The sequence below is a fragment of the Alexandromys fortis genome, unplaced genomic scaffold, assembly GCF_014885135.2.
Source record: "Alexandromys fortis isolate MF-2015 unplaced genomic scaffold, M_Fortis_MF-2015_v1.1 scaffold_19, whole genome shotgun sequence".
NCBI classification, from domain to species: domain Eukaryota; kingdom Metazoa; phylum Chordata; class Mammalia; order Rodentia; family Cricetidae; genus Alexandromys; species Alexandromys fortis.
Genome location: NW_026067890.1, coordinates 3,848,932 through 3,867,682, shown reverse-complemented (window position 1 = coordinate 3,867,682; position 18,751 = coordinate 3,848,932). Strand labels below are relative to the sequence as shown.

At 39.3% G+C, this 18,751-nt stretch overlaps 1 long non-coding RNA gene across 1 annotated transcript in view; it reads right to left on the bottom strand.

The window, feature by feature from the left end:
* Positions 1-4,048: 4,048 nt before the first annotated feature.
* The window catches only part of LOC126512788 (uncharacterized), an 80,302-nt gene continuing 65,599 nt past the window's right edge, over positions 4,049-18,751 (bottom strand). The window contains exons 2-3 of the long non-coding RNA XR_007595229.1: positions 4,780-4,894; positions 4,049-4,184 (exon numbers count right to left, since the gene is read on the bottom strand). This is a non-coding gene — a long non-coding RNA (uncharacterized lncRNA). The remainder of the gene's footprint in view (positions 4,185-4,779; positions 4,895-18,751) is intronic.

Here is an 18,751-nt window from a genome sequence, read left to right as displayed (position 1 = left end):
AATCAAGTGGATATAGGTTTCTGATAGTTTCAAGTAGGGAGAAAGCCTGAGCAATGCAGACATCTCTTCCCTTCTTATTTCAGAAAGGGAAATACAAATATATATCACCTCAGAAATCCAATTCTGGAAGAGTAGCCTTATGCCCAGCTCCACAGTTACGGTGAACAAATAGCAGATGCTGGTGTACAACCAGCCATCTGCGTAACTGTACTTTAGAAATGCAAGCTGAACAAGAAGCCTTATCTGCAGAAGGGGTTATTGGCTCTGCCAATGCATATGTAGTTTTTCACAAGCATAGGAATTTATTGGTTTAATAAGGAATGAGGCATGCTTCCTTTGGGCAAATGTCTGTATAATGTATCGCTGCCCAACAAATCACCCTACCTCTTAGATTCAAAGCAAGAGTTCACAAAGTTTTCCCTGCAAAAGAAAAGATGTTATGTTTTTAGGCTCTTCACACCACTGAGTCTTGATTATTCAACTTTGCCACTTTTGTGCAATGTGAAAAATAGTCTTAGATAACATGTATGTAAATATATATGTCTGTGTTACCTCAGATTCTGCATTTTTAAAAATAGCTGATGTCTAGGATTTGTTCCATGAGCTATATGCTATTTCCTGGTTTAAAACAATTGTACTACCTATTCTTATGAGTCTTTGGGTGATGTGTGGCTATCTATTACTGGGCAGGCCATCTTAGTATACTATAGCCACTGTCATGTAACTAGTATTTGGTCCAGAGCCGTTAGCTGACTTGACATTTCTTTCCTGTTTGCTCCCTTCTGCTTCCTTGAAAGTAGTTCAAGCTTCTTTGAAATGGTATCCTCAACACAGCTGATAATGCAGCCTTGAAAAACAGCTCCCTTGGTCATGCTGGCTAAAGTGACCCTGGACAAAGTGTGGCAATTGGCTAAGTGAAGACTGAAGAGGCTTTGAGGGGTGGAGGATGTGGGTATACAGCAGCATATGGTGGAAGTACAAACACAGAGAGACAGAGGGGTTCTTTTCACTGGTGCAAACAATCATACAAAGTTTGTTAAGCAATAAACAACAATTTCACCTCAGTGGTCTCAAGACTACACAATTCCATAAACAAGGTTTAAAAATAGTTTTGACAGCAAAATGGCCTTCACGGTTTGCAAATAATTTTCCTACAAAATCTATGTTATTTAAAAGTTATTTTAACATATTGCAAAAATTACATTCCTAGAGCAGAAATAGAAAGGAGGATCCAAAGAACAAATAATCCCTGTTGAAGACTACCTAGATGAAAGAGGTTTTAGCTAGGCAAGTCAGTAGGGTGATTTACTGATGGTTTAATCTTTACTTAAATTCCTGATATCCTGCAGAGCCTACCTTTAATGGTTTACGTTGAACACACTGCCTGTCATCATGATAGACATAGTGGCCTCTGGCTTAGAATATTCTATTAGAGCCTCCTGAACAGCAGGGCACACAACCAGCACCAGACCTCATACTAACTTGTCAAGGAGTACGATGAACTAAAACCATAGATTTACTGTAATTCTGAAGAGCACTTAAAATACCTAAAAATGTGTGTGTGTGTGTGTGTGTGTGTGTGTGTGTGCTTGTGCATGTGTGAGTGCTTCAATGGCTAACTTCTTTCAGCTTTCCACAGACTAGTCTTTTCTGGGAAAAGAGGACCTCAACTTGAGGAACTGTGTCCCTCAGATTGCTGTAGGAACATATCTCTTTGTCTCTGTCTCTCTCTCTGTCTCTCTCTGTCTCTGTCTCTGTGTGTGTGTGTGTGTGTGTGTGTGTGTGTGTGTGTGTGCGTGGGGGGGGGGGACTTTTTCTTGATGAATGATTAATGTGATAGTTCCCATCCCATCGTGGTGAACAGTCCCACCAGAATAGGTTGGTTTGGGCTGCTTAAGAAGTCATGGAGAACAAACCAGTAAACAGCATTTCCCCATGGTTTATTCTTTAATTTCTACTTATACATACATACACACATATATAGAATATTTATGTATTCTGGTTGTGTGTGTATATATATATATTAGTTTAATAGACAATATATATGAATTTAATAGACAGGTATTAGAAATTGCATGTTGTTTTTGGAACCTTCTAATACTACTTAAAGGAAAACATCTCACCTATTAAGCCAGTAAAAGAACTTTTGCAAGTCTTCTTCCTCTGGAATGGTGATGAAGTAATTGAAATGCTTTCGTGTGCATTAGAATTGCAAAATGTTCACTGTACTGTAGAACATGCTGAATCAAATTACAAGAGTTATGATATCGATGCTTGCTACATACAGGAAACCTGAAATATGCCTTCTTTTGAAAGGTCTTCAGAATCTTATGCAGAGATTAGTACATTCATTCTATTTGTTTCTTCTCCAGTGAAAACAAAGAAGGAAGACTTGTAGGGGTTAGGGATGTTGTTGGCTTCCAGCAGTGTGCTGCTGAAATTATGCAGGAGGACTAAAGCCCTGATTTGCCTAATCTAGGATTGTCCAGTGTGAGGCTCTAAATCATCTTGGCTGTGTGTGATCCGCTACTGGGTTGTTACTGGACATGATGTTAGGGGGATGCGCATGGCCAGCTATCCTGCTGCTGTAGGAGGTAGCTCCGACTCTTGTCAAGATTAAACACAGGACAGGAAGGATGAAGCAGGGAATTGGGCTCCTAGTTCTCTATAAAGCCCGTCTTCCAAGTCACTATATAATGTCTTCCTCACTAAACCACTCCCATGACGAAGTGTTACACCATGAATAACATCTTCAGAGACAGAGGTTCCTCTTTATTCTATCTTGAAAATGAATTCCATCCTGGAAGCGTTATTTCAGAATTAATCAAATTACGCTAAAGGCCCAGAAACCCATTTATGCATTATTTCATGACTTCCTTTCTCCCTCTCCATCATTATCATAAGACTTTTGTGAGTGTCCATAGTGTAGTGGTTCATGTTGTCTACTTGACAAAAAAAAATCTTGACACACCTGGGAGTCTGGCCTCTGGATAAACCTGTGGGGGATTATCTTGATTAAGTTAATTAAAGGATAAAGCCTTCCCCTCTGTGGGTGGGCCATTCTTAGGGATCTCGGAGGAAAGGGGCTGAGCCCTGGTGCACAGGCACACACTGCTCTCTTCCGAATGCAGATGGTTGTTTTCAGCTCCTTCAGGTTCCTGCTGTCTGACTCCCCCTCCACAATGGACTGAGCCTTCAACCCTGAGCTGTAAGGCAGTCTTTCCCCTCTAAGAAACTTTGGGCAGGGTCTTTTAGCACAGCAACCGGGAACAAAACTGAGCCACTTAGAGTTGTACCCTACCCACCTTTTGCTGTCACGCTTCATCTTAAATCATTAGGCTTGCCGTCCAACAAATCTCCTCGCTTCCCCTGTTCTAATTTTCTCCGAATACTCACCTATTTAGTTTTCTTTCCTGTCACACAACTCTCAGACTGGCATTCCTGTTCCTCAGCAGCTGAGCAGGAAGTAGATGCAAAGCATCCCTATAACTTAAATAAGATAGGTTCATAGTTTAAGAATGACTTATCCTTAGTATACCAGAGTTTTGTCATCTGGAAATGGAGGTAAAATATTAGCTATCTAATATTCAACAAATGTTCGATGAATTAAAAAATATAAGCCCATAAAACTATAGACTACAAGAGAAACAAATACAAATGTTTGGCCAGAAAAGTGATGCTTAAGACAAATGAGATCCAGAAAAATGTGAAGCTAACAAAAGGAACATAACACAGGTGGGACACACTCTAATCAATTTCAAGCAGATTTTCTGAAAGAAATAACAACCTTTTTTAATAATAAGAAACAAAACTGGTTATGGATACTTTCTTTACATAACACAGTATATGCTGAGGATTTTAATTGTTTGTTAAGATAATCAAAATTCAGATAGGCACTGTTTACCATTATCATGGATTGAAGGAGTGGCCAATGAGTCATTATTTTTCCCAAATAACTGTGTATTTATTAAGCTTAAAAATAAGAGAAGTGGTTTGGTGATTTAGCATCTCTAGTTGGTCTGTCGGGAACAACTCATGAAAAACTTACCTGTGGTTAAAACAGAGGCAGGTTTGCACTGTCCCAGAGCAAAGAGGGGTCAACAACCCCTCCAGAATTCTCATACTGTCTGCAAATGGCTGAATTGGAATAAGTGGATATCCAGCAAAATTACTCTTTCACAGTTCTGCAGAAAAGTGAAAACAGAAATTAAATCATTTTAAAATAAAAGGAACCGTTTGGTTTATTTTCTCCCCACGTAAAGATAGAATGTGTTCTGTGAAACTGCTCGTTTCCAATGGACAGTCCTTACTGTGAAGAAGTTAGAAATCGTCTTACCTTTTGTCTGATGTATCTTTTAATGGATCTGTGAAAAATGGGTAAGAGAGATCCCGACTTTCTGATGAGATTATTACTTTTATTCTGAAGTACAGAGAAAGTGGCCAGTTAGCTAAGCCAATCACGGCTTGGTAACGTTACACATCTTAGAAATTTTGAAGAGTCGTACAGGATGGTGACTAAGAATTTTATTTTACCCTAGTGTATTTTCAACTGCATCCAGGCAAATGAAGATAAAGAGATAGGAAATAGAGCTAATTCAGATGACTGAAATTCAAATAAAATTAAAGCAACAGCATAAACCTCCGAGTCAGGAAACGCAGGCAGAAGTGAATTCAATTTTAAATAGTAGTTAGTTATAGTCGGACTGCAAACATAATTTGTAAGTCATGCATCAGACTGCTGGAAGAACCATATAATAAAGTCTGTGTCTTGAGTCTGACCTTTACTTCCCGGCTTCTATCCTAATATCCCTGTTGCTCCGTTGAATCCACGCTTCAGTGAGAGATGGTAGAAAATACAAGACTGTGACAAGCTTTGGGCAGAGAAGTTTTCCTGCTGAAGAAAAAAAAAATCATTGACTTAATGTTTAACTAAAACCCTTCTAATAGATGGGAACTAGTGATAGTGGGGAAAATCCTGTCCCAACAAAATGAAAAATAAATCTATTGAACACCGGAGTTCTGTTTTCGAACGCTTCCTTCTGTTGTCACAAAGAAAGCTAACAGCATCACTGTCGGAGTGTGCAGCTTGAGAAAGGGATTTTTCCTCAGACGTTAAAGGCCTTGCCTCTTCCTTCTTCCTTCTTCATAGCATATTATGCAGTTTCTTCTCTTCAAAATGTAACATGATTGCAAGAATACTACATTGAAACAATAACCGGGAACCTTTTTAAACTCCACAGTAGAAAGAAACGAGAAAATCAATTTCTACCTGAAATTTTGAACTGGGAAAAAAACTTCTTTCTTTCATAATTCTAGGTAAGTCATTTTATATTTGTTGACCTGTAAAATAACGGGGCATTTTAAAAGCATAATTTATTTTATCTGCAAGAAATAGATCACTGATGAATATTAACTCGAAACATGTTCTAGTTTCAACAGATTGCAAAGCAGATGTCGTGAGAAAGCTAAATAAATAATAAATACAATGAGAGGAGTCAGAATTACTCACAGAGTGAAGATGAAAGCCCTAATAATGACAACGCTGTGAACAAAACATTTGAAGAGAAGGCAGGATACATAGCTTGTGGATGGAAATTCTCCTCTTCCCATACGTTCCCAGGGATGCATTTTATTACAAACTTAGGATCTAGTATCATGAATGTAAAGCATGGTGAAATTTTGAGGTGTTATACCAATTATCTTTTGGCATAAAAATCCACTTCAAACGTCCCTAATACAAACTCTGCATTATGAAGATGTTGAGGTTAATAGCTTTAGTTCTTTAGTACAGATAGCTAGCAGTCCTGCAAGTTAACTTGATTTGGTTGTACAAACTACCCATTTAACTAATAAACCCTCACTTCTTTCTCTCTTGAGCATTTTCTTTGTACATACAGTCTAATTTCCAGAAAACAGTTGACAGTGTTTAAACTGATCGTTTTTATGGAATGCATGATGTGTCATGAGCAACACAAACAAATACATTAATTGTCTTATCACGGTTTTATCTGACAGATGGGTCCCCAGGCACAGAGCCTAACCTTTTATTTTGACACCTGCCACATCTCTCCAGCCCTGACCCTTTTCCTTTGCCAGAGTGGCGCTGTGCGGTTCACCATGGTTGCATTAATCTCCAGCTTTTAGAAGGCAAAATGTTGGAGTCCTTCTGAGAATCACAGCCATCAGTCAGCTGATACCACAACAGAGAATAGCTCACAGATCCATCCAGCATCCACTCTCTCCTGTGATCCAAACCCGTTTTCTCTTATTCCTGTGACCTACTGGTTCAATAAGATTACACTGAGCTCCTTTCAGTCAAAGGCCCCATAGTGCTAACATGTGACAGGAACCATTTGATTTAGTAGTCTCTTAAACTCAGAATTAATTGGAGATTTGTTTCAAAAAGAAGCAAGGTTTTGACATTTGGGCTAAAAGGTACATTTTGCCCACAAAAATGTGCATTAGACTCTGGCTTATGAGTTAGGAACAACAGGAACCCTTACATTTCAAAAGACAAAGAGCCATCAAGGCAATAATTGTGCGTTGTGAAACACAACACACACACACACACACACACACAATCTCCCGCTTGCACCTTTGGTTTCTGGGGTGATTCCAGAAACTATTGTCATGTGATATGTGTCCTGGTTAGGACAGCTCACAGCACATGTCTGGTCCATTGAAAAGAGAGGTTCGGTTCTAAAGCGTTTCACAAATCAGTGAACGTACAGAAGACAGGTGAATTATGAGGGCACATCCATTATCGGGGTGATTTGGTGTAAATTTCCAGGGATTGTCTCCTTGAGCAAAAGCAGACGATAATGAATTATAGAAAATGCTGTAATCAATCTTAGAGGGGGAGGAAGTTGGAAACAAAGAAACAGAAAACTAGATATGTAGACAAGAGATAAGATTTTAGAAGCATATAGATTGTTCCACTAGCCCAGACCAGTTCGGTTTAAAATACCACTTCTGAAATGTGTAATTTGTCTTTCCCGGTGGCATCTGTTAGTTCTGGAATAAGCTTATTTCATAAAATGTAAAAAGCCAGGGACTAAGTTTTGGTTAAGCTAAGATTCTTAATAATTTAGAGGCCCATTTGTGCCAGCCAGGATATATATGCTCACTGAAAGAAGTATGGGATCTATATCTTACAACAGTCAAAGAAAATGCTGCTTCACGCCCGGGGCTAAGGGCTATTGGAGTCAAGGTAATTATGGCAGCTTCGGGTACCTCTGCCATGTCAGCAGTTCTTTCGTCTTTACTGATCCCTTATTAACATGACTCAGCTCGACCGTACATATTCCTCTTTCTTCCCTGACGCTACCCAGCTTTCACAGGTCACTCTGAGGTCCCGGCGCCTCTGATCTGCCTTGGTATGCTACAGAAAATCCTAACGTACCAAACCTAAACCCAGAGACAAAACAGCGACAACAATAACACGTCCATCTCAAGTGTTAAGGCGTAATCACCAACTTCGCAGGTTACTAGTTACAACGTGGCCCCGGTCCCACCAGCTGTGGAGAGGATTAGAGACAGTATGTGTGTAGAGGTGGCAATTTGGTTGGCGTGCATTCTTGATGGTGGTGATTCTCTTAGAGAAGGTACTCGTCCTGAACATTTGAACAATACTCAGAATGTAGTCCAGGCGCTGGAAGGGATCTGGATGCTGCTCGTTACCCACCCAGGGCAATGAACACACTGAAGACTGTGATTCAGGCAACCTGTAGCTCTCTGCTAAGGATATCTGACAGCCTCTGAATCTCACAATCAAATATGAGACTACTTTTTTTTAACCTAACTTGTTTCTTAAATTTTTATAATAACTCAATTATCCATATTGATTTTTTTTAAAGAGCGGTAATGACTGTGCATATTAGCAGTGGGTAAAAAAGCAGAATTTCCAAGGGTTAGACGACTCAGACTGTTTCAGGAGGCCCTTCTAGCTGATTAATGTATAAAGATCAAATCTTTATGAACAAATTATAATTCTCCGAACACTGGGTTCCTCCTCCGAAAGCAGAAAGTGCAGTGGCACAATTCACCAGATCACATTATTGTCAGTAATAAGAAGGCAAAATAGAATGGATTTTGAAAACTAGTAATGGGCTAATCAAAATTAAGTCATTATATTTTTCTCCTTTTCAAGTCACTCTTGGGGGTTTAAACGATAACTCAGTGGGTTATAGTGTTTGCCATGCTAGCTTGAGCATCCTCAGGACCTGTGGAAAGCCAGGCACAGTAGTGTGGGTCTGCGCTCATAGCACCCCTGCAGTGTGAGAGGAGGTAGAGCTGGGGAATTTCTCAGAAACTTGTGGTTGAGCTAGCTTGGTATAGACAGGCAGAGAACCCGTTTCAAGGTGGATAATGAAGGTCAACACCAGAGGCTGTCGTTGAACTGTGGCACTCATACATAGTAACACACACACATGCACACACACACACACACACACACACAGAGTTACACAAGTGCAAGAATACATACATACACTAAGACTAAAAAATTATCTGTCATCTACCTATCTATATCTATGTATCATCTATCTATCTATCTATCTATCTATCTATCTACCTACCTACCTACCTACCTACCTACCTACCTACCTACCTATCATCTTTGATCCCACTAACATCTGAAAAATCAAGTGTATATACTCAACATTATCATAATAGTTATATTTATTTGAATATTACTATCCATATTAGTATGGACTTTTCTCAAACAGTAGTTAAACTGTAAATTTACAAAGATTGCTTCAGGACATATCCTGTTCTTGAGGTTTGAAGCTAAGCCGATTGTGAATGCTACTTAAACATATTTATTCAGTATAATACTTTAAAAACTACCAAGAGGAAGTCCATATTTAATACATTAATGAAAATATATTAAAGGGTAAAGATACCCAAAAGTGGGAGAGAGGGTTTCATGATATACTGTTGAGAGTAACTGCGTATTTCTGGTGGAATTCGTGCAGCATTTAGATTTATAGATTATATTGAGAAAGGGGGAACTGCCTTATATTGCGAGGGAACTACCCTATTTCAGGCAAGTAAATCCTCCAATGAAGATGATAGATTCAGGTCATTTATGTATACAAGTGAATTGATGTATATATACAGAAATGTGAGAAAATAAAGGCACCCAGAAAACATAAAACCAATAAATTTTAAATGTCTAAAATTGGAAACTGCAAAAGTTTTTGTAGTTTCCAGCACCCATTAGTGGTATTAGATTATTAAAACTGGACATCTAGAAATGGAATTGCTAGACCAGTGTGCTGGTTCCGCCAGTAAAAGTAGGAACTTACCACTCACCATAAAGACCTGAGTTTGACTCCTGGAACCCAATGGTCAAAGGGGATAACTGACTCTCACAGTTTCCTCCTGAAGTCCTCATGTTCTTTGGTGCACACATAGAACCTCATACATGTACCTCCACACATACACACATGCACACACATGCATGCATAGAGACACAGAGAAAGTAAATAGGAGCAGAAAATGAAACAGGACTGCCTATTACAAAATATCACTTTCCATCATATATACCAAAGGCACATTACAAGAGTAAAGCGCTCAAAACATTGTTTCTTCCAACTACAATGTAATGCAACATGCTAATTGAAGTTTCTTAAACCTCTTGAACATTTCCAGGTATAAAATCACTATTTAATTACTATTACCATGCTTTCCTGTGGCCACCTGGCATCTCAGTTTAGTGCAGAGCAAAATAAATGGCAAGAGAATTGCTTCCTTAATGAACAACTTTATAACCTCAACAGTTTTATCCATTTGCAATAAAACATACTAATTAAATTACAGAATTAACACAGAACATTAAGGAAATTTGGACTACTGTCTATATACATAGTGCCTTACTTAGAAAAATTAACTTGGTAAGAATTCCATCCCATAATTTATGAATTTAAAACTACAATATTGTTAATCATGAAACAGAGAATCCCCTGTATGTTTGTGGCCTTTCAGCCTTTAACCATGGCACAGAGACTAAGTGCAAAGTAGTGGGAAGCTCTTTATAGGCAGGATTGAAATCAATGATGCAATTATTCCAAAACCTGACAAAGCATGCCAGTCTAAGGAGGTCACTGCATGGGAAGCTAAGCAAGCACCCTGTGGTGCTACAAACGCATAGTCTGGAACCAATCCCAGCCTGGGATTTGGGGACTAGGACAGTGTTGAAATCAGAGCGGTAATTCCAAACAGCCATCTTCAAGTACACAAAGTGAAACTGAAAATGAAAAAATAGGAAAACTCACAGACGTTTGTATAAAATGGGAATAGAAACTAGGTATCTAAGTCACTTGAAAACAAAACAAAACAAAACAAAACAAAAACCTCAGTTGATGAGGGGAAGAGTTGGGGGGAAAGGGCAATAAAAGTATATCAAAATTACTAAACAAGAACGAATTAATGTGGGAATGATGAAAATACATCTATCTAGACGTGGCTTATGGCCTCCTCTGAAGTTTTTCTGGGTCCAGGGCAGATGTGAAAAGAGTGTATTGAAAACCTAGAAAAACTACAACACAATGGATTGGAGCTTTCTTCCTGGGGCTTGAAAGTTTTAAAAACCAAAGGTTGTCACTTCCACTGTGTCTGCTGGTGAAATTTCCTTTGTTTTCTCTGGTGTTTCAGTTACTTAAGACAATAACTCTAGTCATTGATTTGGTAAACATACTGCACTGATGGTTGATATTTGAATCCTTTATTTTTTTTGTTTTCATTTTGTCTTTTAGTTTGTAGTATGTTTATGACGTTTTCTTTTTGATACGTAAGAAATATTTAATTTTGTTTCTCCTTTGGTGACTTCTTTACGGTACTCACATAAGGCATGAGTCCTGGTTTCTTTGACAGTGAATGGCCTGTCACTCCTGGCTGGATTGAAGCTCTATGCTGAGGCAACCTGTATTCGTTAGGAACACTTAAGGGATCCTAAGGAAAAGGCAGAGAAGGTAATTTTTCAGCACCCATCTAGCTTCTCCCTTTATGTAAGATTAATTAATTAGGCAACTACAACCCAAACCAAACACCCAGTTCTTTTCCCAAGAAGCACTTTTGGAAAGAGGCCATTCATTTCCTTTCCCTGGCTAGAAAAGACACAGTGATGCTGTTATTCTGAAATTAATTTCTGGTTACCTTTTAGGCTTCTTCTGGTTACATTTATTTGTTTATTTGTGTGTTTAGGATTCCTTACAGAAGTAAGACAACAACTTTCAAGAGATGGTTCTTCCCTTTCATCATGTGGGCTCCAGGAATTGAACTCCAGTCCCTTGGGCTTCACAGCAAGCAACTTTGTGCAATGAGTGATGGCTCAGGACTGTTCATGCTCACCCGGAACTGCTCATTTACTTTTAAGACTCATTTTTTTTTAATATTAGCCTTTGTCCTCTGTCTATGTTCACCCCTCCCGTGCTTTCAGTTTGCTTTCCACCCACTAAATGTTTCTGTTAAGAGCCCTTTGAATATCAAACTCGGGAGCTGCTCTCAGTATCAATTATAAACCTCCCTTTGAGCCTTGATGTTATTGATCAACTTCCTTGAATATGTCTTCTGATGTGGGAGTGTCATATATCAATCTGTTGATTTCATTGGTTAAGTAATAATCAAACTGCTTGGCCTCATAGCTTAGAACATAGGTGGGTGGAGTAAACAGAACAGAATGCTGGGAGGAAGAGGAAGTGAGCTCAGAGACTCCATGCTCTGCTCTCAGAAGGAGACACATGCGATAAAGCTCCGACCCAGGATGGACGTAGGCTAGAATCTTCCCGGTAAGCGCACCTTGGGGTGCTTACACACATTATTAAAAATGGGCTAAATTAAAATGTGAGAATTAGCCAGTAAGGGCTAGAGCTAGTGGGCCAAGCATTGCTTAAATGAATACAGTTTTTGAATTGTTATTTCGGGCATAAGCTAGCAGGTGGCCGGGGTGCTGCGGACGCAGCCCCACCGCTCCTATTTCAACAGTCTTCCTAACTCCATCTTTCTGCTTTGTTTGGGAACATACACCTTTCACAAGGATCAGCTTTTCCCCCTTTTCTTATCATGCTGGAGATAAAGCTCATTTCTCGCAAACCTCCTCTTGTATCTCAGCCAGGCATTTCCCAAAGCATTACCTCACACCAGGCTGACATCTACTTGATATCTAGACATCCGCATCTCAAAAAATCCACACATCCAAATGCTTCTCACCACACACGTTCCCTGGGAAGTCTTTCCCTCTGAGAACAGGCCCCTGTTTTGGTTTGGCTTACATCTCCCCTATTGTTCATATGCCAGAGGCTTGCTCTCCAGGTGGGAGATTTGGGACATAGTGTGGACCTATGAGAGGGTACTATCCCAGAAGAGGTGAGTATCCTGGAAGTGGGAGAATAGTGGCAGGGTCTTGGGTATACTCTGACATTCTTTCAGAAGAGAATGAAACATTTCTACTAAGATTCTAGTGAGATTTTAAAAGTAGTTTATTTTAAAAGTTTGAAGCTGGCCCCACCAAGACTGACTTCTTCTGTGATGTTGTGAATTCTTCTTTTCACAAGCCACCTCCTCATTGTCATTGGCCATGGGGCAACCGTGGGCAGAAGGACCCTGTACTTCCCCAACAGCCTGCAACATGCTCTTAAGTCATGAGCCAGTCAGCATTTCTTACAAAAGGAAAACATCACCATGCTATTAATCACTTTAAGAATTTCACTTCAAGTTGCTAAAAATATACTAAAGCAGTTCTTAATCTATGGACATATCACCATAGGGTTTTTGCATTAATAACTGCTCTGGATTTTGCTCTATTTTGGTGTCTATTCCCTCCTCTGAATTCCCATTTATTTTGCCACTAATCTTTAATTTAACTTGAAACTAACAGTGAGTTTTTTTCTCTAAGCCTACTTATATCCATTTTGAGAAACTGGTTTTTGTTCCATAACCCTCAATGATTTTTAGTAAGAATTCTCAACTATTTTTAACGTTTCAATCACTCAGCCAAATATGCTTGCCTAGTCTACTTTCTTGGTATTCTACATCTATTTTTTTATTTCTAACATGTATTTGATTATTTATTTTTATTTATTGTTGTATGTGATGTGACATAGCGTATATATGATGAGAAGAAGCCAACTTGAGCGAGTCGGTTCTCCCTTTCCACCATGTGGGTTTTGGGAATGGAACTCAGGTCCTCCGGCTTGGAGGCAAGTGCCTTAACCTATCGAGTCGTCTCATCCTCCCTTATTCTCTTATCTTTTAAGACATTGTTTCACCCAGTCTTTCACTCCTACTGCAGTCTCAACACCCAGAGAGTGAGGACTTTGTGCTATTAATCTGTTTCTCCTACAGTGTTTCATAATGCTGAGGTTGGGACAGAATGCACTAGCTTTGGTGACCATTCCACCGTCCCTGGCGCTGGCACTTCCCTGCGTACAGGCTTTCAGTCTATGTGTTCCCTGGAATCACTGGGGAGATTCTGAGAAATACTCAGCCTCCGCCTACAGAGATTCCAATTTAATTGCCTCGGGTGGGATTCGGGAGATGGTATTTTTAAACGTTCCCCAGACAATCTGAAGAACGCCCAAAGTTAACTTTTGAGCTAGAGTAAAGTGTAGGCTGTGGAAACTTGAATTTTGAGTTTAGTTTAAGATTAATTTTCGTGTACTATATTTACCTCAACCATCAAATCCACCCAAACGAATCATTTAGCCATGTCCCATGCATGAGATTTTGATACTGAATAGACCTACCGCTAATGGGAAATCTATGCAGAAAAAAAATACTCATTTTAACACAAAATTTAGCGTTTTGAATCTATACATAATTAGATTAGAATATTTAGATGAACATGCCATAAGATCAGAAAGAAAACATTCAAAGCACACACGTGTAGGTCTTTTCTTATCTATTTATTTAAACAGCATTCCATCACATTTGATAATTGCAGTTTTCATGAGGACTGATATAAGTCCAAGTCATGCAATTTTAAGTTTTAGAGGTTATTGATCTTTCCTATATCTTGTGTGACCATTCACCGTATTGATCAGTTTTAGAGTCACAGACCCTGAGAAGATCTTCAAGCTCCATACAGGTTTTGTGTCCCCAAATTGCCTTTACCAGGGAGACTCCCCTAAGTTCATGGTTTCTTTAAAGTTGTCATTGTTTTTAAAAGCAGATACAACACATACTTAGAAAATGTTGAAGAGCTTAATTCTAAGCAAACAACAAATATATACTGTTTAATCTGTGCTTTAGAAAACAATTGACTCTTTGAAAACAATGCTGCAGATTCAGCTGCTAGCTAGTTATGAAACATGAATCATTTTTAAAGAGTATATGTTTGTGTGTTGGTAAGTTCTTCCTTTGTCATTCCCTCTCGTCTCGTACACAGAGTGTCAGAAATTCCTTTGTCCCTCTTGATCACCCATAGGGACATGCAGGTGAAGGAACAAAGAGTCCTCATTTCTTTTTTAAGTTGAGTATAGAAAGCTGAGGCTGGGGCCGTAGCCCAGCTGGTAGAATGTATGTTTGTGGCCCTGGCTTAGATCTACATCCCTTCTCAATGCCAGGTTAAGTAGTACACATCTGTAATCCCAGCCCTAAGTGTATGGAGACAGCAGGATCAAGAAACAGTTCAACCTCAGTTTCAGAGTGAGTTCAAGGCCATCCTGGGATAGGTGCCTTAATAACAATAACAATAACAACAACAAAACCAAACTAGAAAACCTGGAACCTGTGCAGAATGGAGAGTGTTCAACATTTAGGAAGACATTTGAGGGAGATGCCTTCATCTCTACTCTAGTCCAGGATTCCTGAGAAAGTGACACAGACAGGGAATCTTCCTGTGAACCATGCATAGACAGAGTGTTTGGAGCCAACAGAAATTATACAAATGTGTAGGAGGAGAAACAGTGGATTACAAGCTTTCAGAATCTGTTTGTGGGTTTAAATCCCTCCTCTGACATCCTGGGAGAAAAAGATTTTTGCATTTGCTTAGGAAACTACTCCAACATTTACCTCCTAACGTCTAAGCAGAGTCTCTTCACTTCCATTGCTTACGAGGAACCCTAATCTTGATGACCTACCAGGTTTCGCATTTCACGTCTTCACTTACATTGTACGGTTTTAGCATAATTTAATGGCTTCTAGAAACATGGTGATGTAGCACAAATAACAAATACCCAGAGATGGATATTGGGGTTCAAGCTGAAGTTTAGAAAAGCAAAACAGCCAAGCAACTAGAGACTTCTTACTTCTACCAAGGCTGGGCTACTAACAACTGAGCCCTGAGCCTCTGTCTCCTCTCGTTTTATATTCCCCATTATTGCTGGGATTAAAGGCCTGTAACTCCCTAGTACTGGGATTAAAAGTGTGAGCCACCTCCACCTGGATCTGCTTCTGTGTTGATCTTGTGTAGCCCAGGGTGGCCCTGAAGACTCAGAGATCCATCTGCCTCTGTCTCCCAAATCCTGGGATTAAAGGTGTGTGACACCACTGCCTGGTTGGTCTCTAGTGGCTTAGTTTTACCCTCTAATCTTCAGGCAAGTTTTCTTTATTAAAAAATAAATAAAATATCACCATATGGTAAAAAGCTGCTGTCTCCTGTCTCGGACAAGCTGTAAAGATTTAGCCATAACTCCATTCTCGAAGCTTCACTTTACTCCTTGGAAATGTTCACACTGGATGGCAAATCTCTCATGCCACTTAAATCATAGATTTTTCTTATTTTTTTCTATTGTTCTTTTCCCATTGCAAGTATGTTTATAGCTTGTGTGTGCATGCTTGCATGTGTGGAAGCATATTTGTGTGTGTGTAGATATCCATCATGTAGGTGAGTGTGCATGTGTATGGCAGAGACTGATTTCCATAATCATTCTTGATCTCTGCCTTTCCACCTTATTCATCAAGACAAGGTCACTCAGCCAATATCCAAACTTGCTGATACAGCTAGTCTTGCTAGTCAGCCTGCTCTGGGAAATTACAGTTCCTGCCCGCTCTCAGCATTTGTATGGATTCTGGGAATACGAACTCAGCTCCTCACACTTGTGCACAGGCAGCTAGTCCTTTAACCACAGAAGCATCTGCATGCCCTGTTTTGTCTCCCCACACTTACCCAAGAAACCTTTTCCTCCGTGGTTTAATTAAAATAATGATTTGGAGTGTTACTCTACATCAAATACAGGTTTGAGATCAATGCCAATGAAGTCCTCAATATGCATACGAGGTGTTCAATGGCACAGAAGGGCTGACTAGCAAAACCAAAGTCACACCGAATTTCAGTGGCAAAGATGAGAAGTCCAGTCTCCTTATTGGGTTGTCCCTAAATATGCATTTACAACTGTACTGTATAAGGCTGAATCCTACCTTCTTTGGGAATCACACGACATGGAGTAACCCTTGTAAAGATCTGGGCATCAGTTACTAAGTTTATAAAATAGGAGCAATTGCAGTTGCTTCACTTGCTGATGCATTAGGTTTGCTGACATGCGGATGACACTGTGTTAAGCAGTCAGAAGTGTTTTAGTTAAAGGCGTTACTACTATTGTATGTCTATCACCTCCATCTCATCCTTGGCTCCCAGTGCTTACGTTCCCTATCTGTTCACCCAAATCTGCTTGATGCCTAAATGTTCCATAAACATCTTAATTCAGCAATGTCTTCCCAGTCTATTATCCTATACTTGTGTACTGACGAATATCATCACCCCACAAAGTTTTCTACTGGAATTAGATTACCCCAGCAATGAGTTTCTCCCTATTTCACAACTTTATATTTTACTTCCTCTTCCTGTCTCTTGTACCAACTCAGGCACACACCTCAGTTGCAAATAGGATGAAATTATTTTCATCCACACATGTTAAAGAGTGCTAAAGTAGCCCTATTATTATGTGCTAACGTAGCCATGTATGTGTCAAACAAGACATTGATGAATCTCTACTCAGTGATCTCCCAGTCTAATTCAGAAGACAAATACATTAACAGGAAGTTCAAACACTGAAAAGAGCATTGCTAGACATGTATTTTGTATACTATTATAATGAAAACGGGAAACGAATTATAGACAATATGGCAAAGCAGAGAATTCCAAAGCTCAGTCTGTCTGTTCTGGGACTAGAGGTATGAGAATAACCAGCAGGTGTTGAGGGAGAGTGTTTCTCAACTAAACCATTTAATCAGCTACAGGATAAATATAGATAACAATGTATTTCAAAATAAAGTAGTGAAGGCTGAGGAGACGTGGTGTATATTTGAAGCACAGACGAGTTGTTGGTAATTGAAGGATATCAAAATCAGGGAGTAACTCGGGGAATCAATTCAGCATTTCTACAGCTTTCTCTATTTTATTTGAATTTTGTTATCATGGAAGAGGCCTTTGTCAATGTTCTCCGCAGTCACTACCTTCAATCTGAAGTTGATCTCAATTGGGTTTGGTCCTTAGTGACCATACAATCCAACTTGCCTCCTGCTGCTCTGGCTGCTGCACTGGCTCTGTAAAATCAAATGTGACATATCCTTTTTATGCCTTAACTGTTAACATACTCATGTTCCTCTCAATCTTTTATCAGGTAGGGTGGACAGTGTTTACTTTAAAACAATCTTTATCATCAAATATCAGTCTAACAATTTATCAAACACGCTATCGAATTTATATGAAGCTGTATTTGGTGACTTCAAAAATGGAACACTAGAGTTAAGGATGAAATTAACATTTAATTAAATAAGGCATGCATTGATACTAATAGTGTAATGATTATAAAATAACTCCAAAGCTTTATGAAAGCAGTCAAATTATACTTGGTTGAGATTTTTCTTTGCCTTCAATGGGTTTATAAAACCCCATTATTAGTAGTAACAATGAATTACCTACCTATAATATATAATAATATACATACAAAATTCACTAAGCTATAGACACTCCTGATAATCGTTTGGTCTTTAAATTTTCTTCATTGATTATATAGAAATACCTCAAGGGTTTCTATGGGCAGACAATTAAGCAATTAGACTTACAAGGCTTGCCAACTACAAAATTATGTGGTTTCTCTGTGTCTTTACAAAGGTAGCTGTGTTAAACAAAACAAAATATCACAGTCTAGGTGACCCAAGCAACAGAATTAACATTCCCCAAATGCTAGAGGTTATACATTCAAAATCTGAGTTAGCATGGTTGGGTTCTGGTGAGGGCTGACTTGTGAGACTGTAGATGCCTGTTTTCTGGGAGAGCCAGAGCAAGAGGAGGAGGAGGGTCTAGGAAGAAGGTGGCAACAATGATGGAAATAGTAAGAGGTACAGAGAGGAAGCACGTGTAGTTCTCCTGGTAAACATGGGGGCACTGCCTTCCTGATCTCATCTAAAACTAAAATATCCTAAAAAAAAAAAAAAAAAAAGAACCTATATCCAAATACATTGCATTGTAAGGAACAAATGGGGACACAGTTCTTTCACGGCACTCTCTGCAAACCCCATCGCAATACATACTCCACACTATCCTGTTACCTCTGTGGGGTTGACATCTGTGTCACACTGCAGACTGCGAGAAGGTCTAGTTCCAACAACAACCAGTGGAGGTGATGCAGACAGTGACACTGAGTTTGACTCTTAAGATCTCTGAACGCAACAGCAGCTGGGAGCACTTTTCCCTAAAACGTCATGGATGCCCACAGCCCAGAAGTTCTGTCATCTCGAATCCAAGGCGACTGACAGCATCCACTCATTTTGTCCTATTTTATTCCCTTCAGCTTAGAGAGTCAGATAT